The 24,313-nt window shown below is 43.3% G+C and overlaps 1 long non-coding RNA gene across 11 annotated transcripts in view; it reads left to right on the top strand.

The window, feature by feature from the left end:
• The window catches only part of LOC105479964 (uncharacterized), a 295,667-nt gene that overhangs the window by 123,118 nt on the left and 148,236 nt on the right, over positions 1-24,313 (top strand). For all 11 annotated transcript variants that reach the window (XR_011608178.1, XR_011608182.1, XR_011608179.1 and 8 more), the window contains one exon: positions 11,927-12,021. This is a non-coding gene — a long non-coding RNA (uncharacterized lncRNA). The remainder of the gene's footprint in view (positions 1-11,926; positions 12,022-24,313) is intronic.

Raw genomic sequence — 24,313 nt, 5'->3', positions numbered from 1 at the left:
TGGGCAACAGAGTGAGACCCCATCCCCAAAATAAATAAATAAATGAATAAATAAATAAATAATGGTAGCTCTCATGGCTACCATTTACATGGAGGAGGAAGGACTGGAAATGGGTCTCCTCAGGGAGTAGTCAGAATTTCAATAAGTCGTGAGAAAGAGTAAAGGCATCTTCTATGTTGATATGTCAAACTATAGTTCATTCATTTTCACAGCTGTGTAGTTTTTCATTGTATGAATATTCTCCCATTTATTTCCATATTCTCTGGAGGATGGATATTTGGTTGTTTGTATCTTCCAGCCATTATGAACAACATGATGCACTCGTTTCTGAAGGCTACCATAAGAAACGACTGCAAATAGGATGAATTGAAACAACAGAAGTACGTTCTTATTCAGGGGCTAGTCTGCAGTCAAGGTTTCTGCATGGGTATGCTCTCTTTGAAGGCTGCAGTGAACAAGCAATTCTGTATCCTTCTCTTAGCCTCTGACATTGCTGGCAATCTTTGGCGGTCCTTGGCTTCTAGACACATCTTCCATTGTCTCCGCCTCCATAGTCATGGGGGTCTCCCTACTTGTATGTGTATCTTTTCTCCTTTTCTTACAAGGACACTGGTCACATGGGATCAAGGGCCCACCCTATTAACTCCTCTTAACTGAAATAATTATATCTGCAGTGATCTGTATTCAAATAAAGCCACATTCCAAGGCTCTGGTGAGGATATTAATTTTGGGGGGAACATTATTCAACCCAGCACATATGGCTGTGAACATTCTTGAATCTGAGCAAAGTGCCTGTGAGCCACCCTTCCATGTCCATGTCACCGCTCCATGCCACTAGGTCATATGGTGTGTGCCTCTTTGTAGGATTATATCCAATGGCTTTTCCTGTAAATTGTGACAAATTATACTCCCACGAACAGTGTGTCCGAGTTCCTGTTGCTCCATGGCTTAACTACTGATTGGTATTGTCAAATTTTCTGTTTAAATTGCTAATCTGGTATGTGTAAAGTGGTACATCTGTATGGTGTAATTTGCATTTCCCGGATTACTACTTATTTGTTTTTTTCTTTGTAAAATATATGTTTACATCTTTTACCTATTTGCTTGTTGACTTGGTTTTTTTTTTTTTTTAGCTTTTTGGAGAAATTCTTTGTCACTTCCAAGATTGCAAACGTTACCTTCCAGTGTGTGGCTTATTTTTTCACTCTCTTTATGGGGCCTTTTTGATAAAAAGAAGTTCTTCATGTTAACCTAGTGAAGCTTATCAGTACTTGTCTTTAAAGTTGGAAAATTTTTGCGTTTTAAGAAATTCACCATTTTGAAGCCATAAAGATCTTTCTCCTTAATTTCTTCTAAATAATTTTGAAGTTTTGTCTTTCCCATTTAGCCACCAGGCGGTGATTTTTTTTTTCTTTTTGCATGGTGTGAAGTTGGGGTAACCAAGCCTCTCAGCTTCATCTCTCCTTCTTACCATCCCAGATCTGCACTGTCATCCATGGTTTTAATGAATATCCATTTGTGTACCTCTGTGTGGGCTCTGGAGTCCTGTGTCCTCTGGTTGGTCATTTCAGTTGTCTTCAAATTTTTGCTATGATGAATGATGATGTGACCCACACCTCTCTGTGTCCATATTTGGCCCATCTAGGTTTGCTATTTAATTCCCACAAAGTAATTTCTGGATGCAATTTTGCTACATCAAAGAGTAAACACATTTTGTTTTTGCTATTTTCCCTCCATGTCTCTACATCTTCCTCACCCTGCTGCCCTCCATGTGAAAGTTCTTGCCTCACCCAGGCCCTGACTCCTCACCAGACCAGCCCTCCCCCTGCACACACAGTCCCTCACCTCTTGATGGCCCTGACAGCCCATTCTGGTGCCACCATTCATGGCACCTCACAGCCCCTCCCCCACCCCCACGTACCTTGTTCTGTACCACCTATGGCACGAAGACAAAATGGTTCAGAAAGAGAAAGAAAAAGAAGAAAAATAGGAAGAGCATCAGCACATTTTAAAGGTTTTTAAAAATTATGCATTGAGCTATCACTCTCACAAAGGCATTAGCAATGCACACTTTCACCCCTGTGCATGACAGGGCACACTGACCTGCAAGAAGTTCCCTGAAGGCCAAGGGTCCACATGGTTCACTGTTGTGTCTTTGGCACAGTCCCCGGCACATAGCAGATGCACAATAAAGATTTGTTGAATGAATGCCTGTGCTTCTCATAGTTTCACCAGCTACTTTTTATCATTAAAAAAAAGTCCACTTTGTCAATTTATAATGGCAATGTGTCAGGTCCAGGTACCATTCCATTGTGGGGTAGAGCAGAGCGCAGGGTCTGTATAGTCTTGAGGCACTTCTACATCTTTTCAGTAGTGCCCTCCCCACTGTCCAGCACACAGATCTGTGGACTGAATCTCTGTAGTGATTTCCAACATATCAAGCCAAACAGACTTTGTCTTCACAGGTTTCTCCTTCCAAAATGAAGTTTGAGACCAAATTGTGTCCAACGTACAACTAGTTATGTGATCATATAACCAGAAACAGATTGTCTTTATGCCACTGTGGGTAAAAGCACAGGCTACAGAATGTAGCACAACAGTCCCCAACCTTTTTGGCACCAGGAACTCGTTTTGTGGAAGATAATTTTTCCACGGACCAGGGCAGGGGAATGGTTTTGGGATGATTCATGCACATTGCAGTTACTGTGCACTTTCTTTCTATTATTATTACTTTGTAATATATAATGAAATAATTATACAACTCACCATAATGTAGAATCAGTGGGAGTGTGGAGCTTGGTTTCCAGCAACTAGACAGTCCCATCTGGGGTGATGGGAGACAGTGACAGATCATCCGGCATTACATTCTCATAAGGAGCTCACAACCTAGACCCCTCGCATGTGCAGTTCACAGTAGGGTTTGTGCTCCTATGAGAAAGAATCCAGTGCCTCTGCTGATCTGACAGGAGGCAGAGCTCAAGTGGTAATGTGAGCAATGGGGAGTGGCTGCAAGTACAGAGGAGCTTTACTGGCTCACCCATCACTCACCTCCTGCTGTGTGGGTTGGTTCCTAATGGGCCACAAACCATGGACCTGGGGGCTTGGGGACCCCGATAGAGCAGACTTGAGTGAAATGCTGGCTATCCTAATTGGAAGCTAAGAACCCTTGGGAAGTTCTCTAACCTCCTTCACCCTCAACCACAATCTTCTCATTTGTGTAATGTGGAAAATAATATCTAGTTCATGGTGTTCTTGAGAGGATTAAATGAGCAATAATGTATAAAGTGCTTAACACAACACCTGCCACATAATCGCAGTGGCTGCAGTGTGTTGGGCTGCAGTTATTAGCCTGACCGGGACATAGGCTTCAGAGAACTTAGAAGATCTGTTTGTATTGCATTTCTTTATTAACTCAGTGAAAATAGAAATGCACTTCTGGGAGTGGAGGGGGGAAAAAGAACAATTTTAATTTGGTTAAACAAACTGCCTCTTAAAGTTGTTGCTGTTTCTATAAGCTTTGATTCCCATAAATTTCTTTTGCCTTGCCTCTGAGCAGCATACCAGGGGGCCAGTCATGACTTCACAAAGACAAGGGGCAGGAGCTCCAGACTAATGAGCTTCTTCCTAAGCAGGCTATGTGTCTGTTAAAGCCCCAAATCCTCTGCTGTCCATCTTTCTCTACTCCATGGTTTGCCTTAAAGCACAACTCGTCAAAAGCCACCATCCTGGACTTCCCAACACACAGCTAGATGATCATAAGGCATGGAGAGCATAAATTAGCTCAAAGACATCACTTATTTTTATTTTTATTTATTTATTTATTTGTATTTTTAGTAGAGACAGGGTTTCGCCATGTTGGTCAGGCTGGTCTCGAACTCCTGACCTCCAGTGATCCACCCGCCTCTGCCTCCCAAAGTGCTGGGATTATAGGCATGAGCCACCCAGCCAGATATTACTTATTAAAGCTGAGATGTAACATAAGAAGAAATAAACCCATTCAGTTTTCTCCTTGAATAGTAAAATACATGCTACAGGAAACTATCAGAGATTTTTCGAGCTGTAATGTCTTTAGGAGGAATAAAAAAGATTTTGTTTTTAACAATTCTTCATCTCTGACAACAGAAATAAAACGTTTTTCCAACATGACCAAAGAATGCTGAACAACTCACCAGCAATGCTATCTTTTGCTCCGCCTTGAAGTGAACAGAGTGAAAAGAAAAACATTTCTTCAATAGTAGAAAAGTTATACGATTTCTAAGAATCCTTGGGCAGTCATTGCTTTGAACACTTGTTTGATCAAAAGCTCATGTTGCTCATCAAAGACTCAGCTTTTTCTCAACAGTTGTAACGAGAAGGATTATGATCAGTTCTTAGAAGTGTAAAAGTTAATGAGATAATACTTGGCATCAAGTCGATCTCTAAGCTTCTCAAAAGTCTTTAAAACAAATGATTAACTCTCTTCATAGTACCTATGGATGGAGTAGACTTTATTGAAGGTTTGGAAAAAAAGGGGAGAGGAGGGACTAGCAGGCAGGGCGGTTTTTTGTTTGTTTGTTTCTTTTGAGACAGATTTTCTCTCTTGTTGCCCGGGCTGGAGTGCAATGGAGCAATCTCGGCTCACCACAACCTCTGCCTCCCAGGTTCAAGCAATTCTCCTGCCTCAGCCTCCTGAGTAGCTGGGATTACAGAAGCCTGCCACCATGCCTGGCTAATTTTGTATTTTTAGTAGAGACGAGGTTTCTCATGTTGGTCAGGCTGGTCCCGAACTCCTGACCTCAGGTGATCTGCCCGCCTCGGCCTCCCAAACTGCTGGGATTACAGGCATGAGCCACTGCACTCGGACGAGTGGTTCTTAAAATGCTCTTAAAGCCCTTTGACCCCCTTTCCCCACTCCCTGTGTCCTCTCTAGGCTGCCTGTCTGCTGGGTGCCCCCTTCGCTGCTTCCATGACTGCCTCTCACCCTCGCTCCTGGATTGCTGTGGCAGGCTCACATTCTTTTCCTTCTGTGATGCAGAGCAATTCCATGCTCTTCTATTAGAATTCTCAGGTTTGACTCAGAGTCCGGGGTCCAGGTAGGAAATAGAAACCACACCAGTGACTTTCACAGAGAGAATTTAATGTACAGAATTGCTAACTAGAATTAGGTTACTGACCAGTTAACTGAAATGGCAGAATGTATATTAAGATATCCCAGAGGTAGCAATTGCAGAGGGCAGCTACCACCCCAAGGACTGAAAGAACTAAGGGAAGAGTTTGGAGCTATAAAAACATAAATGCTTGGGGGTGGGCCCTGTGAAGGTGGGATTCTCACCTAGGATGAAAGTGCACGTCTTAGTCAGAGCTAGTGTCTCTGAGTTGGGAGAAGAAGTCTGAGGGTCTGGGACGCAGATTTCCACTGAGGGAACATCGTCTATCTGGTGCTGGTGTCTGTAAGGCTGAGGTGTGAGGAAGCTGGCTGTGCAAGTGCTAGAAAAGCTGGCAGCTGGATTCTGATTTGGAAAGGAACTGCCTCTGCTGCAGTGAAATAGTGTTGCTACCATGATGCTCAAAAGAGGAGGAAACAGACAAGAAGAAATATGTTCCCTTCTCCTCTTCCAGCCCTGCAGTCTCCCTTTTGAATCCCTTCTTGGTGGAGCCTAACAGAGCAGGTGGCGATATAGAAGTGTGGTTTGCGGGTCTGACCTCAGCATCACTGAGCCGAATACAGAAGGGAGACATGGAGCTGAGAGACAGCAGCTTCATAACTGGTGCACACAGCCAAAGCCACTAGTGTGCTCAGCAAAATCAAAGGGCTTCCAATTGAACAGGGTCACCCTTTCATCCCAGTGGCCTTTCTCTGTCATGGACAACTGGCTGGCGCATGACTAGAGGAAACTAGCAGGTGGGAAAAGGGGAGGAGAAATCAAATATTTAAGATGTGCCTCCTTTGCCCTCCAGTGCCAGATCCTGAGGTCTGGGCACTCACATCTAAGTGCTATTGGCATCGTCCTGGGACCTTAGGAAAAAATTTGCCACAGCAGTTTCCATCCTGGCTGGGAAGCACTTGAGGCTCAGCTCCTGCATCATCCACTTGGAACTGGATTGGTTGTCCTTGTCCCTGACTCTTCTATGATTTCCTCTCTGTATCCAGCTCTATTTAGACGGCTTGCCCTCTGCAAACCTTCCCTCTATAAGGGCATTACTCTGCTAGATCTCCTCCATTCATCCCACATTGCAGTCACAGCCAAGGCTCAGGCCCATGCCCATCTGATTCCAGGCCTATGGACCTCTACCTCTCAGGACAGGGGAAAGTGACGCTTTTAAAATGTCACATCCTGTCTCCTTCCCAATAATTTTAAATATGATTTCCACATAATGATAAGGCTTTGTGAGATTCGGAGAGGTTAAGTACCTTGCCCCAAATCATACAGCTACAAAGTGGTAAAGCCTGGGTTTCAATACTTGAGTGCAATGGCGCAATCTCACCATTGCACTGATCTGTCCGCAGAGACAGGTTTGGCCCTGTCTCCTACCTTGAAGATGACAATTATTTGGAAAATATGTGGCAGTTTTCCCCTTTCCTCCAATCTCTCATCCATGAATGAAATTAGTAAAGGATAATCCAGGAGTGGTGGTTTACTATTGTAATCCCAGCACTTTGGAAGGCCAAGGCAGGAGGATCACTTGAGGTCAGGAGTTTGAGACCAGTCTGGGCAACATAGAAAGACTCCACCTCTACCAAAAATAAACAAACAAATAAATAAATAATGCAAAAGGGGGGAAAAAAGAAATTAGTAAAGATACTAGCATTCCTTCCTGCTGGTTGAATTCAGCCTCAGAAGCTTTCTTAGCACAGTGCTCTAGAACATCATTACCAATTAAATGGAGCCGGCACTCGAGATGAAACTTATTTAACATGTTTGCCATGAGCCAGCCTCTTTTTTTTTTTTTTGAGGGAGGGTGGTGGGTAGATCTTGGCTTGCTACAACCTCCGCCTTCTGGGTTCAAGCAATTCTGGTGCTTCAGTTTCTCGAGTAGCTGGGATTACAGGCGGGCGCCATCACGCCCAGCTAATTTTTGTGTTTTTAGTACAGACGGGGTTTCATCATGTTGGCCAGGCTGGTCTCGAACTCCTGACCTCAAGTGATCCGCTCACCTCAGCCTCCCAAATTGCTGAGATTTTCGGCGTACGCCACTGCGCGCAGCCCGATTTTCTATGTAATAGAAAGGCTCTGTAGAATATGATGAGTCAGGAAGCAGAAGCAACTGTGGCTCCACAACTTTTTCTCCTCTACTTTTAAGGCATGTGTTCTTTTGGGGTGGATCTGATTTTGTTCCGTTGTTCTGAATCAAAGCAGAAGCACGTGCAGGGGAGGTGGGACGGGTGTCAGGGTAACCACAAAGGGGAACGCTCTCTGGCTCCAGCTCTCAGGAGGCTCCTGAGGGCTCCCAAAGAAAGCTGTGCTGCCTTCTGGATTCCAGGCAGCACAGGCTCCCTTCAGTTGAACCTGAGGCAGTTCCAGCCCGCCAAGCCATTTCCCTTGGCCACCCAGAGCCAGACGGGGAAGAGGTAAAGGAGATTTTGGCAAGAACAGATGATTGGCCCCTGCTGCTAAAACATGCCTGCCCACAGTGCTTCAGAGTAAAGGTATTAACTGAAGTTCCGGGGGAACGCCCTGATTGTCTCTGGAATTGGGATCCTTCAAGGCACGGGTCTGCGCGCAGCGCTGGGGTGCCACTGGAGAGCCACATGCGCCCACCTCCTTCCGTCTCCCCGCATCCTCCCCATGTGTGGAGGCACCCCTCTCTACAACGGGAACTTGTAGAGCAAAGCTAACATACAGTAATGTCAACTCGGCCAAGAGAAATAAGGCGGCGGGGCTGGCTCTGCACCAGAGGGAGGCGGCGGCCCCTAACCGAAGGTTTCCGCACGGAGAATTACGCCGCAGAAGCAGCAACAGACCCGCGTATTCATGAGCTCGTGTCACCGGGAGGTCGCTGCCAGGCCTTAGCCCAACCACCATTTCGTTTCAGGAAATGCTGCCAGACTCCAAAATCAGCATAGCAAGGCTGTCCCTAATACCTAGATGCGTAAATCAGGGCCGCCGAGGGGGTCGGCCTGCGGCCACTGGGCTCGAGCGAGGAAAACGCCCGGCCAGTGCTCAGGCTCTAGATCTGATTGGCTTAATGTGGTCTGGGACAGACCATCCTGAGCTTCTGAGGCGCAGAAAGAGAGGAAAAGCCTACATGGGAGCTGTATCGTTTCTCAAAGCCAATGTGGTGCAGAGGCGCAGCGGCAGGGCTCGCTGACCTGGGACCGGTGTTGCTGTGTACACGGGGAGTCAGGCATCAGGACACACATTTGAAGCAGTCTGAGGACCCTGTCACCTGCCCTGAGGATTAGACCTGAGTTATTTATAGTCTCCAATTTGCTTTACAAGCCCTTGGGCAAGTGGTTCAGGCTGGCAGGATGCAAATCAGCGTGTGTGTTTGGGTAGGAGTATTCACTAACTTCACTTGTTTTGGGATTCTCTTGGAAGGTAAATAGGGCAAATAACTCACATTTCCTGTTTTCCACGAATCAAGGAGGGATTTGCTTGCTTACTTATCAAGCGTCTCTGGTACTCACCCAGATAGAAATATGGACTGGAGGAAAGGTGATTCTCCTGTGTGTACATATTAAATATATTTGTATGCCTTTTCTCCTATTAGAAAAAAAGAGGCTGGGTGTGGTGGCTCATGTCTGTAATCCCAGCACTTTGGGAGGCCGAGGCAGGTGGATCACTTGAGGTCAGGAGTTCGAGAGCAGCCTGGCCAGCATGATGAAACCCCATCTCTACTAAGAAGAAGAAGAAAAAAAAGATAGTAGGGCGCGGTGGCGGGCATCTGTAATCCCAGCTACTCGGGAGGCTGAGGCAGGAGAATCGCTTGAACCTGGGAGGCAGAGGTTGCAGTGAGCCGAGATTGCGCCACTGCACTCCAGCCAGCGTGACAGAGCAAGACTCCATCTCAAAAAAAAAAAAAAAAAAAAAAAAAAAAAAAAAAGGCAAGAAATATGGAGGGTGGATGTGGTTCACAGAGGTTTGTGAGAAAACGTGACATGCGAGATTGATGTGCTGTTTCTCTTGGTGCACCACTGCTGGGTATGACATGTGCTCCCTGCACTGAGTCCCTTTATCTGATAGGACATTGCCATCATGTCACTTAGAAAAAAAGCTCACTGAAATTCTGCTACAATTCCCTGTACTTAGAATGGAAGCAATTGGTTAGTTTAAGTGTCTTCCAGGAAAGAATATTGTGTCAGGAGGTTATCAAAATGTCTCCTAAAACCCCTCATTGTCTTACTAGCCGTAAAAATGGGACGGGGTTCCTAACTTTTTTGGCCCTTGGTTGGTTTATGAATGAAATGGCATCGTACACATACACACATACTTACATATGAATATACATGCATATATGTATACTCACATATCACACACGGAAGCCAATTGCAACCATTATATGAAAACATTATCTGAATGTGTGTTCTGATTAGAAATTAAAGATTAAGACATTATACACATTTGTGTAATATAAGCACACTACTAATATTTTTTGAGAATGGTGGCTATAGCTGATGATTGATGATAGAAATCCAGGTCTTATGGAGGGTGTGTGAAATATTAGCCTGGTGAATCCTCCTTTGTTTTTTTTTTTTTTGAGGCGGAGTCTCGCTCTGTCGCCCAGGCTGGAGTGCAGTGGTGCGATCTCGGCTCACTGCAAGCTCCGCCTCCCGGGTTCCCGCCATTCTCCTGCCTCAGCCTCCCAAGTAGCTGGGACTACAGGCGTCGCCACCACACTCGGCTAGTTTTTTTGTATTTTTAGTAGAGACGGGGTTTCATTGTGTTAGCCAGAATGGTCTCGATCTCCTGACCTCGTGATCCGCCCGTCTCGGCCTCCCAAAGTGCTGGGATTACAGGCTTGAGCCACCGCGCCCGGCCGAATCCTACTTTTAAACTACGTTTAATTCTACTTTTTCCAGGGCAGAGTCATTTGTTCCCATGCTTGGAAGGAGTAGAACCACGTGTTTATGAGCGTGGACTTTGGAGTCAGGTAAATAGAAGTCCAAATCCTGTTTCTACCACTAATAGCTGTGTGACTTGGGGCAAGTCACTTAACCTATCTGAGCCTATATTTTCTTATTTATGAAATGGAGATAAAGATGCTTGGCTCATCGCTGGTTGTGACCGCATACTGTCCACTGGGTAGTGCCATGTCAGGTTGTGATTTCTTGAAACCATGAGGATCAAACAGGAATTCTGAAGATGACAGAATAGAAGCATGCAAAGAACTCGGGTCCCTGATGACATTGTTGAGCCACTGGGTTAACAGACCTTGAAAAGCCACTCAATTTTCAGACTTCTCGATACAGGACATAGTATGATGCTTTATTGGTTCAAGTCAGTTGAATTGATGGTTTTTTTCTGTTACTTGTAGCTGAACGTTTCCTAACTCATCAAATAACTTCATCTTAAATGAAGTTAAAAGCGTTTTACCAACCAAAGCCACAAATAGTGTAGACCAGCAGTCTCCAACCTTTTTGGCACCAGAGAACTGTTTTGTGGAATACAATTTTTCCACAGACCCGGGGCAGGGGTAGGGTTGTAGGGAGGGTTTTGGGATGAAGCTGTTCCACCTCACATCATCAGGTATTAGATTCTCATAAGGAGCGTGCACCCTAGATCCCTCGCATGCATAGGTCACAACAGGGTTTGTGCTCCTATGAGAATCTGATGCCACCACTGATCTGACAGGAGGCAGAGCTCAGGCGGTAATGCTAGCTCACCCTCTGCTCACCTCCTGCTGTGCGACCAGGCTCCTAACAGGCCACAGACCACTACTGGCTTATGGCCTGGGGGTTGGGGACCCTTGGCATAGACAGTTTTGCTAAATAGAGGAAAATTCAGATGAAATCAGGGAGGAGGCTTAGGTAACATTTAGGGTAACAATGGGAGGGAGTCTCCAGGGATGCTCTTCCAAGGAGAGGGTTACCATGGGAACTGTGGTCATGTTACTTCCAGGAAGCCTTGAAAAGGTTCGGATCAGGAGAGGGCCATGTTTGAAGGTTTTTAAAGGGTTTTTTTTGCTTCTGAATTGTGTATGCGTGTGGAGCATGGACTGGAGTGAGCAAAGATTCCAGTGTGGGGAATGTTTCTCAAAGACTGTTGTAATAATCCAGGGGAGAAATGGTGTGCCTCTGAACTAACGTGGGAACACAGGAGAGGGAGATTTGGAGGTCTGGTGCATGAAGCGAGAATATCGTCAACATTTTTAAATGAATACTAGGAAATTATGTATCATAGAAACCAAATAAGGGGAGAAGAGAGTGTATGAAGAAGAAAACAGTGATCACCACCCCCAATACTAATATCTTTTAACAAAAATTTATGAGTTTTATTTTTTGAGAGACAGGGTCTTGCTCTGTCACTCAGACTGGAGTGCAGTGGTGCAATCATGGCTCACTGTATCCTTGAACTCCTGGGCTTAAGTGAGTCTCTTGTCTTAGCCCCCTGAGTAGCTGAGACTATAGGCATGTGCCACTATGGTTGACTAATTTTTTAATTTTTGTAGAGATGAGGTCTCTCTATGTTGCCCTGGCTGTCCTCAAGTTATCTTCCTGCCTTGGCCTCCCAAAGTGCTGGGATCACACGCATGAACCACACCCAGCTCAATACTAAAATCAATAATGAAACATTGAGGGCTGGCCTTGTGCCAAGCACTGTCAGACTGTTTACACATATTATTCTATTTAATCATCATGAGATACATCCATGACATAGGAGTTCATATTACCTTCATTTCCTGATGAGGAAACCTAGATTTCCAAGACTTCATATCATACTGCTTATAAGAGTAGGTCCTGGATTCAAGGTCTTACTGCTCCTGAAGCCTATTTATTTACCCACAGGATACTCTCCTGATATGCCATGATGCAGAATGTCAAGTAGGAAAAGAAGCTGTTGCATTGGGCAATTAAGAAGTCATTGGTGAGAGAAGTTTCAGGTAAATGACTTGCTGGTGTATGAAAGTAGAAGGACAGAGGGGAGATGGCTGGGGACCAGCCTTTGAAGAAACCTAGAACATGCAGATAGAGTGTTTTAGCCTGGAGATAGACAAGGTCATAAAAGATATTTTTTTCCGTTGGGTATCATAAGAATTACTATTATATTTATTAGCTATAATTACAGTGGTTTGAGGATTACAGGTAGAAAAGTTTACCCTGGTGTCACTTAAAAATCAAAACATTTTCAATCCTCAAAGCAATTTTTTCTCTTACAAGGGAACTTAAAAAGTTCATGGAAAATAGAATGACAAGATAAATGTTAAAAATATAAACTTTATTTCTCTACATAAGCTCATCAAGTTTCAGATACTTGTATAGGTGATGATATCAGCCATTTAGTCCATTCCTAAAGAACTGAGGGTTCTAACCATGTCAATACAATCATTTTTACATGATAAACTGAGAAAATGAGTGTTCTTTAACAATTTTTTAAGACTGGAAAACAAAAATAAATCAGAAGGACTGAAATCAACACTGTAAGGTGGATGCCGAATGATTTCCCATAAAAACTTTCACAAAATTGCCCTTGTTTGAGGAGAAGAATGAGCAGGAGCATTGTGGTGGTGGAGAAGGACTCTCTGGTGAAGGTTTCCTGGGTGTTTTTCTGCTAATGTCTTAATTAACTTTCTCAAAAGCAGATGTTATTGTTCTTTGGCCCTTGAGAAAGTCAATAAACAAAATACCTTGAGCATCCCAAAAAACTGGTGCCATGGCCTTTGCTTTTGATTGGTCCATGTTTGCTTTTACTGGACCACTTCCTACCTCTTGGTAGCCATTGTTTTGATTGTGCTTTGTCTTCAGGATTGTACAAGTAAAGCCATATTTCATCTCTGGTTACGTGTTTCTTCTCCTGAAGAAATGCTTCAGGATCTTGACGCCACTTGTTTAGAATTCCCAAAGTTCATTGCTTTCTATTTCCTCTGCTCTTGATCTGGGTGCAATGATTTTGGCACCCATCAAGTGGAAAGTTTGCTCCACTTCAGTTTTTCCATCAGAATTGTGTGAGCTGAACCAATTGAGATGATGTTACTGTTAGTTGATTGTTAGTCAGTTATTGTTAGTTAGTTAATTGAGATGATGTTAGTTATTGTTTCTGCTCTTAATTGTTGGTTCTTTTCAATTAGGGCATGAACAAAAGTAATTTATTCCCTGCAAATTGATGTAGATTGTCTGCTGCTATGGGCTTCATATTCTACATCATCTCACCCCTTCTTAAAATAAATGAGCCATTTGTAAACTACTGCTTTCTTTGGGGCATTGTCTCTATTAACTTTTTATAAAGCACTAATGATTTCACCATTCTTTTGCCCTAGCGTCAAATTTGGTGTTTGTTCTTGTTTTACTTTAGCAGAATTCATGTTGCTGTGACAGGGATTCTTTTCCAACTGATGTCTTATCCTTCAGAATGCCTCAAACTAGATCCTGCTGAAACATGTTATAACAAGTTAGTACAAATTTATGTTGGTGCAAAAAAAATGGAAATACATGAATTTTTTTCATAATATTTCCATGAATGTTTTGAAGACCTCTAGTATTTCATATCAAATTCTAAGCAGAAAGATTTAGCAATTCTAAGTCTGGTTAGACTGAGAAGTCATGTCAGTTGCTGGCCACAGTAGAACTTGGAATGACAACCTGTCTTCCATCCCCTCCAGTAGTTTTGGGATCAGCATCCTAATTAAATGGACAATATCTAATCAAAATTGAGAGTCTGTCACAAACTTGCCCAACGATTATTTACATATGTGAGATTGCTGTTGTACAGTGGACTTTTCTGGGGAACACTTTCCAGACTCAATGTTTATTAGAAAAGCATTCTGGCTGGGTTGCTGGCTCTGTGAGCCAATCACAAATGCCAAAATTGCTGGCTAATTGCTTCAGTGTAAATGCCAGCTCTCCTCTGGGGCTTCTGAAAGGTTAACATTCTCTTGATACTCCCAGCTCTGCTCTTCAGCCCTGGGAGGCTGCCCAGTTGGTAATGGGAAAAGGGTAGCAATGGCCACTTTTCCTCTTCCTTAGGATGGGATTAATGAGAGAGACTGGAGATTGAGCAATTACACATACTTATTTGCAGAGTCTTGATGGAATCTGAGGGTCTGATTTTCATGACTTTTTGGATTGCGTGCTTCCAGGGGATAGGTACATCTACACCTCTTCTTACCCCTCCTTCTTAATCTGAAAACACTCCACAGAGAAGTGGAGGGCAAGTAGAGGGCATGCTTTCCAATTAAACAGGAGGTTTCAACATGATGATGTAAATAACAAAATAATTATACTTCCCTGAGGCATTGTTAGACTTGTCTTTTAAGGACTTTTAGCTTCTTTCTTGATGAAACAAATTTTGTTAGCAGGCAAGCTTTTGGAGACCAGAGACCAGGTTTTTTTGGCTCTTTTATATCTATCATAATCATGATTGCTGTTCATGAAATATTTTCAGTTCTTTCCTTTTCTGGGCACATGGTAGGATCCCACTTCCTGACCACTTTGTGGGTAGGTGGGTTCTTGAGATTAGTCTGGCCAATGAGTTATGATATAAAACATGTGTCATTTCTGTGCTAGAAGATTGAATTTCCTGCTTGAGATCCTCCAGAGCTTTCCTTTCTCTTTGGCATGACAACCAGTAATATGCACGATGGTGGCTGCTTTATCAACCTGAATACCTAAATATCTAGGAAGAATAGACACCACTCCCATCCCCAGCTCCTCTGGGCTCCTGCTAACTCTCAACAGACATGTAGTATGACTGAAAAAATCAACTTTGGGAGCTTTAAGCCACCAAAAATTTGGGGCTGGGCACGATGGCTGACGCCTGTAATCCCAACACTTTGGGAGGCTGAGGCAGGTGGATCACCTGAGGTCAAGAGTTCGAGACCAGCCTGGCCAACATGGGGAAACCCCATCTCTACCAAAAATACAAAAATTAGCCAGGCATGGTGGTGGGCACCTGTAATCTCAGCACTCAGGAGCCTGAGGCAGAAGAATTGCTTGAGCCCGGGAAGTGGAGGTTGCAGTGAGCCAAGATTGTGCCACTGCACTCCAGCCTGGGCAACAGACCGAGACTCTGTCTCAAAAACAAAACAAAACAAAACAAAAGAATTGTTTGTTACTGCAGCATAATTCTTACTGACCCAATGTAAGAGCTAACCTATATTTTAAGTACAAACTTCATCTATATAATTTAGTACATGCTTTGAGCCACTATATACTGTAAGCACCTTAAGGGCAGAGGTGGTGTTCTATTCATTTTGTATTCCTGGCGTCTAGCAGAGATACAGGATGTTTCGTAACTAAAGTTATTGTATGAATGCTTGGATACCTGAAGAGACTGGAAAATATGAAGAGAATGAGTAACTGAAATTCAATGTTTCTCCTAAATTTTAAGCTAATAGTTTCAGCTCCTTCTCTTAGCATAGCTTTCAAAAGAACAGCTTTTAAGCGTAAAATTTCACTAGATATATTTTCTCTCTCCCTGCAGTCTCAAGTGGAATCATAGTAAATTACAGAAAAATAGTCTTTGGAAAGAACAGGAATCTGGTTAATCCACAGGCCACACAATCATGGTTGAAAAATTGGGTATGTTCAAAACAAGGGTGTTATTTCTCTTTTGGATAAGAGGAAGGCTTGCAACATCCATTCTAGAGGTAGAGATGTCTAGTCTCACAGTCACTGGTCTCAAATATTTGCCACTCACAACCATCCAATAACTTTATAAGTAATATGATAATTGATTTTTCCATATTTTAATCAGATTAAGCTTCTCAGGATCACTAATTTAGCTAATTAGAGGAATGAGATGATCAATAATACCATTTCAAATGGCTCTATTTCGAGCCAAAAGCTAAGAATAATTTTAGTTAACATATTGGCTGAACACAGAGTTTCTATGGAACTTTCTGAAATATTGAAATAACTGGAAGGTTCTCCCACTACTGTTTGAGTAATAGCCCAGAAATCGGTCATTCCCACACTTCATTCAGGCCCCTGACCATGCTGCCTAAAAAAGCCATGGCTTCACCCTGGACATACCTTCTTCTTACTTGTGATCTGAAATTATACTCTTTTTACTTGTGTACTTGGCTGTTGTCCAGTTTTCTCCACTTGAGTGTAAGTTCCATGAGGGACAGAGGGACACTTCTGTTCACTGCTTTCATTCTGGAACCTAGAACAGTGCCTGACACATACTCATTACTCAATTTGTACCTATTCAGGGAATGAGCGAATGAATGAGTGAATGGATCCATCTCTTGAAGCAATACTTGAATCACAGAATTCTTAAATTGACAGAAGCAGAAGGAAACCAGAAGTGCTCCAACTGAAGGCCCCCATTCTGCAGACCAGCAGACTATGAGCCATGCATAGGATCACACACAGGTGTGGTAGAGCAGGGACCATGACTCTTAGTCCTGTCCATTTCTGCATGCCAATGCCTCCTCTACAGCTGCTGGAGAGGGAGGAGTTTGGGGAAGGTGCAAACACCTGGAGTGGAAAAGAGAAGTGCTGGGAACAGAGGACACTAGTGCCTTCAGCACATCCCATCTTCCCATGGCCACCCAGCTGACCTATCCCAGCAAAGGTGGGAGTGAAAGTTACAGGGATTCTGGGCCAGGTGCGGTGGCTCATGCCTGTAATCCCAGCACTTTGGGAGGCTGAGGAGGGCAGATCACTTGAGGTCAGGAGTTTGAGACCAGTGTGACCAACATGGTGAAACCCTGTTCTCTACTAAAAATACAAACGTTAGCTAGGTGTGGTGGTGGGCGCCTGTAACCCCAGCTACTCAGGAGGCTGAGGCAAGAGAATCGCTTGAACCCGGGAGGCAGAGGTTGCAGTGAACCAAGATCACGCCATTGCACTCCTGCCTGGGGGCCAAGAGCAAAACTCCATCTCAAAAAAAAAAAAAAAAAAAAAAAAAAAAAAAAAATTACACGGATTCTGGAAGGGAGAAGAATAAAAATGATGTGTGGGACATACCAAATAGAGAGGGCAGGGTGTCAAGACTTCCCCCCAACTTTCCATCATAAATTTAGAGTGCCTTTTCTTTTTCTGTAGTTCTTTTAAAAATTATGAGCCACTGAGTATTTTAAAGGGGCTTTCTGTTATGTCATAAATATTCAGACTGGAAATGGTAATTGTTCCCTGTGATTAATTCTGCTTACTTGGGAAAGTTGTGCAAGGTTTTCACTGGAGGGGATGTCTTTTATGTTTTCATGTTACTCATGTATATTGCAATTTGTTCTGAACTGGACTTGAGACAGTGGAGTTCGGGTTGAGGGCTTTTCTTTTTCTTTTTTTTTTTCTTTCTTTCTTATGGCAGTGTTTGGAAATACTTAAATTGGATGGTTTGTATTACCCCTCCCTGGGCTGAGATTAAGGTAATTGATGGGGCTCAGGGCCAGAAGTTCCTCCCAGCTATTTCAGTGGTATTGGTCTGGGGTTAATGGAGAAAAACGGGTGTTGAAGGTTACAGCGTTTCCCTTTGCTTCCATTTTAATGATACGTGCCTGCCAGTGTTTTCTCTTTGAAGAGCAATTTAATAAACAATCACTGGCCTTTCATGTTGAGGGTAAGATTTGTAATGGCATTCATCTCCCCGGGAGTTCTTCCTCAGCAAGTGATTGGATCAAGGCTGTTGCAATGAACACAGGCCAGCCCAGCCTCGGGCCTTTGAATGTATCATGGGTTCCCCGATGCAGGGCATGAAGATAGGCTGGGGGCTGGGGTGGGGGACAGTTTTCAGAATGATTCCGAACTCCGCTTAGATTTCTCTGATTTTAAAGACATTTCCCAAGGAAGTCAAACCTGAGCCTGCAATTACACTGAGGACCCTTGCAGGGGAGGCCAAGGGGCAGTGGGCACAGAAAGCTCTAGAATGTGATCTTCAGCCGGGATCTCTGCTTTGGGGTAAGAAGGAAGCTGAACAGCCAAGGGCTTTTATTGTTACAGAGGAAAGTAGGGGCTCTTAGGCTTGAGAAGGAAGATCATCATCAAATAGTGCTTTATTCAGCATCCACACTGGGAATGCACTGTTCTGGGTGCTATACAAAGCAAACCTGGGCAAGGAGTGGGGTTTGTGCATCTATTTTTTTAAATTAAAATCACATGTAAATTTATACAGCCACAGTGAGGGTGGGACTTAGGTTCTAGCCAAGGTGCTGCGTGAGCCTGGGTGGGGCTGGGCCCAGGTATGCATGCTCAGAAGTAAGGAGCTTGACTGTTTTCCAGTTTCTTCTGTTCTGAAATGAACAATGATGGTGCTCTAGCAAAAGCACTGTGAACAGGGGAGCGCCACAGAGTGTCCCTATGGTATGCTCCAGAGCTGAGGAGGAGAAGGACATCTGTCATTCCTCTCCATCAGTGACGAGGTTCTGTGTGAGGCCACTGGGACCAACACCACTTGTCCCAAAGACCATTTTAAAATGACCATTTCTGTAAAGCCAAAGGTTGGCAGCATCTCAAATGTGGCAAGCCGGTTTATTTATTCTTTATCCTTTTGGCATGTCAAGATTGGAGAGAAAGTGGCATCCAGACATCCTTGTTTGGGACTCCTTTGAGAGCAGAGGTGTGACTTTTGACAAGGGGAGAGCTGGTGGTGGCCAACTCTCAACTACTTCAAGGAAGGGGTGCTCATGGGCACACTGTGGCGGTAACTGACACTCACTCAGTTGAGAGTGGCTATTCTTGTGACTGTGGACCTGCATACTGTACTTTGTTTTATTTTTGAGATGGAGTCTCGCTCTGTTGCCCAAGCTTGAGTGCAGTGACGCGATCTCAGCTCACTTCAACCTCCGCCTCCTGGGTTATTCAATTGGTTCTCCTCCTCAGCCACCCGAGTAGCTGGGATTACAGGTGCATGCCACCATGCCCGGCTAATCTTTGTATTTTTGGTAAAGATGGGATTTTGCCATGTTGGCCAGGCTGGTCTTGCACTCCTGACCTCAAGTGATCTGCCCTCCAAAGTGCTGGGATTACAAGTGTGAGCCACCGTGCCCAGCCATACTATATACTTCTATATCCTGTTTATATTTTAAAAATCCCAACAACAAACAAGATATTCTAAGCTTTAGCCAGTGAGATGCTTATTGGAAGTAATAATACAAAACTTACAATATGCCAAAGTGACTACAGAATAATTTGTATGGCCCCTTGGTGATGGTGGAAATGAGTTTTGACGGGTGAGTATGAAAGCAGATGTGGCCAGCATATGTTAAGGATGGAATTGGAGCTGCCAAAGATCTCCTGCAATAGCTCTTTAGAGTCAGCCTTGAGGTCATGCTTTTACTTAGGCTGCCATAAAACCTAGAGGCTGGGACTTTCTCTGGCTTAGCCAGACACAATATTAGATGTAGAATAAGGAATTAGGGTCAGGGCAACCTAATTATTCTCCAACCTCTATCCACTCACCCATTTTTGCCGGCAAATACACATTGAGACTGTCCTCCAAGACTCCAGTTAGGTGGAAGAAGAGTGGTTCTCCTTCTCTATATTTCTGGGAAAGAATTAATTCTAATTCTGGTGGGTTTTTCTGTAGCAAGATTGTGTGATGAGTTCATAAGCTGCTCATGACAAATGGGAGACTGAGGATGGTTGAATGAAAAAGTTCTTACTAGAGTCATAAAGGGCTGATTTTTCAGGACAGACACAATGCTACCTGCCTCAGTAGAGTGCAGTGGCTGACAGAGGGTTCCAGAAGGATTCTCCCACCTCCCATTCCTAGCTCTGCTGTTTACTAGCTGCGTGACTTTAGGCAAAGTGCTGAACCTTTGAGTGCCTCCATTTCTGTATCTGGGAAATAGGCATGACGATAAATTTACCATAGGTTGTGGTTGAGGCAAGAGAATAGGCTCTGGAGGCAGGGAACCTAAGGCCAGTTCAAGCTGACCTCTGAAAACTAAATTGAAAGGAAAACCCCAACTTTCCAAGCTTAAGTAACAGAAGGACCAGATGCTACTCCCTTAGCAAACCCCTTCTTTTCTACACAGCAGATGGAATATTGAAAGTACCTCTCATTGAGGGCCAAGTCTTTGTTTGCACAGGAGTGCAACTTTGTAACTTCATTTTAGCCTCTGATTGGTTGCTTTCTGCAAGCAGACTGCAATCAGACTGATTGCGGGCTACTACTTCATTTGCATGAGATGAACACCAAGTGGCAAGTGGGAAACCTCCAGGGGGTATTTGGAGCCCAGAAGATTCTGTAACTGAGTTCTTGAGCCCCTATGCTCTGGCTAATCCCTCTCAGTGTGGTGTACTTTCGTTTTCAATACATCTCTGCTTTTGTTGCTTCATTCTTTCCTTGCTTTGTGAGTTTTGTCCAATTCTTTGTTCAAAATGCCAAGAACCTGAACATCCTCCACCGGTAACATGGTGAGGGCTAAGTTACTGTAAGGGTTACATGAGTATATTATGCATAAAACACCGAAACAGAAACAGTGCCTGACACGTAGTAAATACTTGATAAATGCTACAGTTATTCCTTCTTAGTCCAGAACCTCAAATGGATATACCTATTTCCGTCTCTCTCACGCCTATTGAATCTGTGTTAGGTCCTAATATTTTGCCTGAGGGAGTTGGACTTGTTGGGTTTACCAATAAAATGATCAGTTCACAGCCTTATGCCCTTCATAAGAAGCAATTAAACGAATGTTGGTTGAAAAGCCCTATGCACTTCTTCCTTCAGGACAGTGAAATGCTATCTCAGGCCAGATTAATACTGCTAATGTGGGAAAAAATTTAGATCTCCGTATTCATCTAGTGAATTTGGAAAGGCACAAGTTATTCAGATTTATCAAACTAGTGACTCTTAAATTTAGCTCTGTGTCTGCAACAGCAAAAGAACTTAATATAAATACCAGTATCTGGGCACCACTCCAGATCTGTGATGTGGTCTGAGCATCCGTATGTCTAATAAAAGTTTCTCAGGTGATTCGGAGCACAAAACTCCAAATGAGTACACAACTCATAATACTTCTTTAGTTAAGCAGAGCTGAATAAAATACCACTAAAGGTACATTTATATTGAACAGGGTTCTTCCGGTTAGTATCTTTCATTATGAAATTGATGACTTGCTGCTATCTCTGGAAAGATATATTTGGCGAAAGAAATCCTAAAGGAATCAAGATTAAGTGATTATGGAAATCTAAGCCTCTTGGTTAGGCATTCCATACATGACTCTTTGTTGCTATCAACCTGGATTCACACATTAATGATACTAGAATTCACAAGTGTCCCAGCACATTACAACACACTCGATCAATAATCGAAAAGGAGCCGCAGAAATAATTTAAGTAAGATTGCAATTGCCACTGAGCTCTGACCTTTCAGAAACACTCGTACACGAAAGTTCCAGGATCCCCATGTTGCATGGTTCCAGGGGGCACTGTTTGCCAGAGTGTAGACTGAAGACTGCCTCAGAGGAAGGGTGACTTGCTGGCCCTGCAGGATGGGGCACAGGTGCGGGGTCCCTGCCCAGCACAACCACGCCCTATCCTAGCTGCAGTCTGAGGGCCCCGCAGGGGAACTCCTCTCTCTTACAAACCTACATCCCCTCCACCTCCGCTCCTGCAGCCTCCATGCACTTCAGTGGGAAACGGATCTGCACTACAAACTGCCCCCCTTGCAGAGTTCCAAGCTCATCTAATTACATAGTGTTTAGAACAGTGCAATAAATCCAAAAATACTTCCTTAGCCCTGGAAGTGAATAGAATAGTTTTATGTCATTAAACCCCACAACCAAGGGACCCTTTATGACATGGACTTCTTTGGGAAGTGATGCCTCTGTCCATGTGAGGGTCCTGGCTCCTGGTAGGTTTCTTCCGGTGCCTCCCAGGCAGTTAGAGGACACCGCTCTCATTAGGTCATGTTTACTGAAGGTGCTTGTTTTCTGTCTCTCCATTCATTCGGTTACAGGACACCCGACGGGACAAAGCGTGTTGTAACTGACCACCAATGGAGCTGGCTCTGTTCACGGATTAAGGTTGTCTTGGCAACCAGCTTTGCTGAACTCACCACAGCAAACATGGAATGAATGACTGGGTCAACACCCCAGATAAAAAGAGGGTTATGCAACTGTTTGCTGAACCCTTGGCGGGATTTTTTTTTTTCTGGACATTTCCCAGAATGTCCCCATATTCAAATATTCCAAATGAAGAATTCCTATTTAAACCCATAACAAGTATTGCCATTGTTCATAGAAAAGAGCTGTTGCTTTTGGAAATATAATTTAAGATCTGTAGACGATTTGAACTGGGTGTTGCTTCAGTTTCAGTAACCGTGCAAAAGCATATTTAACGATAAGTTTTCCCTAGACAGGAAACGAGAGAGGCCGCTCATGTATTTCTAATGATCTACATAAATAATTTCATCTACTTAGATTCAAAACTTTAGTCATTAAATGGTTTTACTCTCAGCTAAATAGATTCTTGAAAATGAATTTTAAAATGGAGAAATAAGCTTTTGAAAAAAAATTCAGAGACAGGATGGAGCCTCTCTTTGTGGAAAAGCAAATTGGCAAACAGGACAATTTATTTAAGACAGTGAGTACAAAGGAAGCAAGGTTCTGCGCTCTTCTGTTCCCCAAGCCATTTAATTCTATGCAAACAATTACATGGTAATCTAATCCAGGTTTCTAGAATAGTTTATGTTTATTTCTGTCTCGGACGGGAAGGAAAATATTGCACCGGGTAAGATAGTAACAGTTGTTATGACTTGTACCTGGGTGGTTGACACAGTTTTCCTCATAATTATTCTATGTGTTTTCCTGATTTGTAGATTTCTCCTATTTTCTGGGCTCTGACTCCTGGGAGATGTTCTTCTCAGCTTCTTCCTCTTCCCACCTTTTCTTTTTCTTCCAATAGAATCTGATCTGGGTTTTATATAAAGTAGGCTCTAAGAGCTGTTTGTTGTCCTGTTAAACAGCTCATTTCAGATGCCAGAGTTGAGGTCTTTCTTACTTTTCTCCTGTTTGCTCAGAAGACACTGGCCCATGTTTCTTTCAATTCAAATCGTACTTCTCTCAATAGCAGTTTGTCCTGTCCTTAAAATCCAGCCAGGGGGAGAAGGAGCCATGAAATATCTTGAAGAGTTTTTATGTCTTTTTAATTGCTCATGACCTAGATCAATTATTCCAGATTGAGTGATTGATTGATAAGTGTAGCAAGGGTACACTTATCACCAGATAATTTCAAAATCATTCGGGTAATTTCAAAATATCTTCCTTTTTATTGTGTTTTTACTTCCTGTTTTTATCTTAAACACAAACTTTTTTCTGGAAAATTATGGATAAAAATAATGAACATAAGTGTAAAAGAATATGTATTTTTTGAAGTAAATATTTCAAACAGTACTTACTGTGTACTTATTTTTATATTTTGTAGAGACAGGGTCTTGCTCTGTACCTGGGCTGGAGTGCAGTGATGTGATCACAGCTCATTGCAGCCTCGGCCTCCTGGGCTCCAGTGATCCTCCCACCTCAGCCTCCCAAGTAGCTGGGACTACAGCCACGCAACATGACACCTGACTAATTACAAGTTTGTTTTGTAGAGATGAGGTCTCACTATGTTGTCCAGGCTGGTCTCAAACTCCTGGCCTCAAATGAGTCCCCTACCTTGGCCTCCAAAAGTAAACAGCACTTGCTATTATTTTTAACTTTTTATTTTGTGATAATTATAGATTCAAAGGAAGTTGCAAGGAAATGTGCAAGGAGTTCAGGTGCCTGTTCATCCAGTATCTTCTAACAACCTGCATGACTATAGCACAATATCAAAATCAGGAAATTGGCACTGGTACATTCCGAAGAGTTTATTCAAATTTCAAAAGTTTTGCATGCATTTGTGTGTGTGTGTGTGTGTGTGTGTGTGTGTATGTAGCTCTATGTAATTTGATCATGTGTATAGCTTTGTGTAATAACTGTCACAAACAGGATCTATAATCACCACAAGTCTTTCTCATGCTTCCTTTTCATGGTCACATTTACTCCCTTTCCAAAAGCCCCATTCCTGACCCCCCAGCAAACATGAATTGATTCTTCATCTCTGTAATTACATGATTTCACTATTGCATAAATGGGATGATGCAGTATGTATTCTTTTGAGATTGGCGTTTTCACTCAGCATAATTTCCTTGAAATTGATCCAACTTGGTGCATCAGTCAATAGTGTATTCCTTCTTATTGCTCAGTAGCATTCCATAGTATAGAAGTACAGTTTGTTCTACCATTCACCTATTGAAGGCCATTTAGG

This window comes from Macaca nemestrina, chromosome 9 (assembly GCF_043159975.1).
Source record: "Macaca nemestrina isolate mMacNem1 chromosome 9, mMacNem.hap1, whole genome shotgun sequence".
Lineage (NCBI taxonomy): Eukaryota > Metazoa > Chordata > Mammalia > Primates > Cercopithecidae > Macaca > Macaca nemestrina.
The sequence above is the reverse complement of the archived record's forward strand: the minus strand, read 5'-3'. Positions and strand labels throughout refer to the sequence as shown.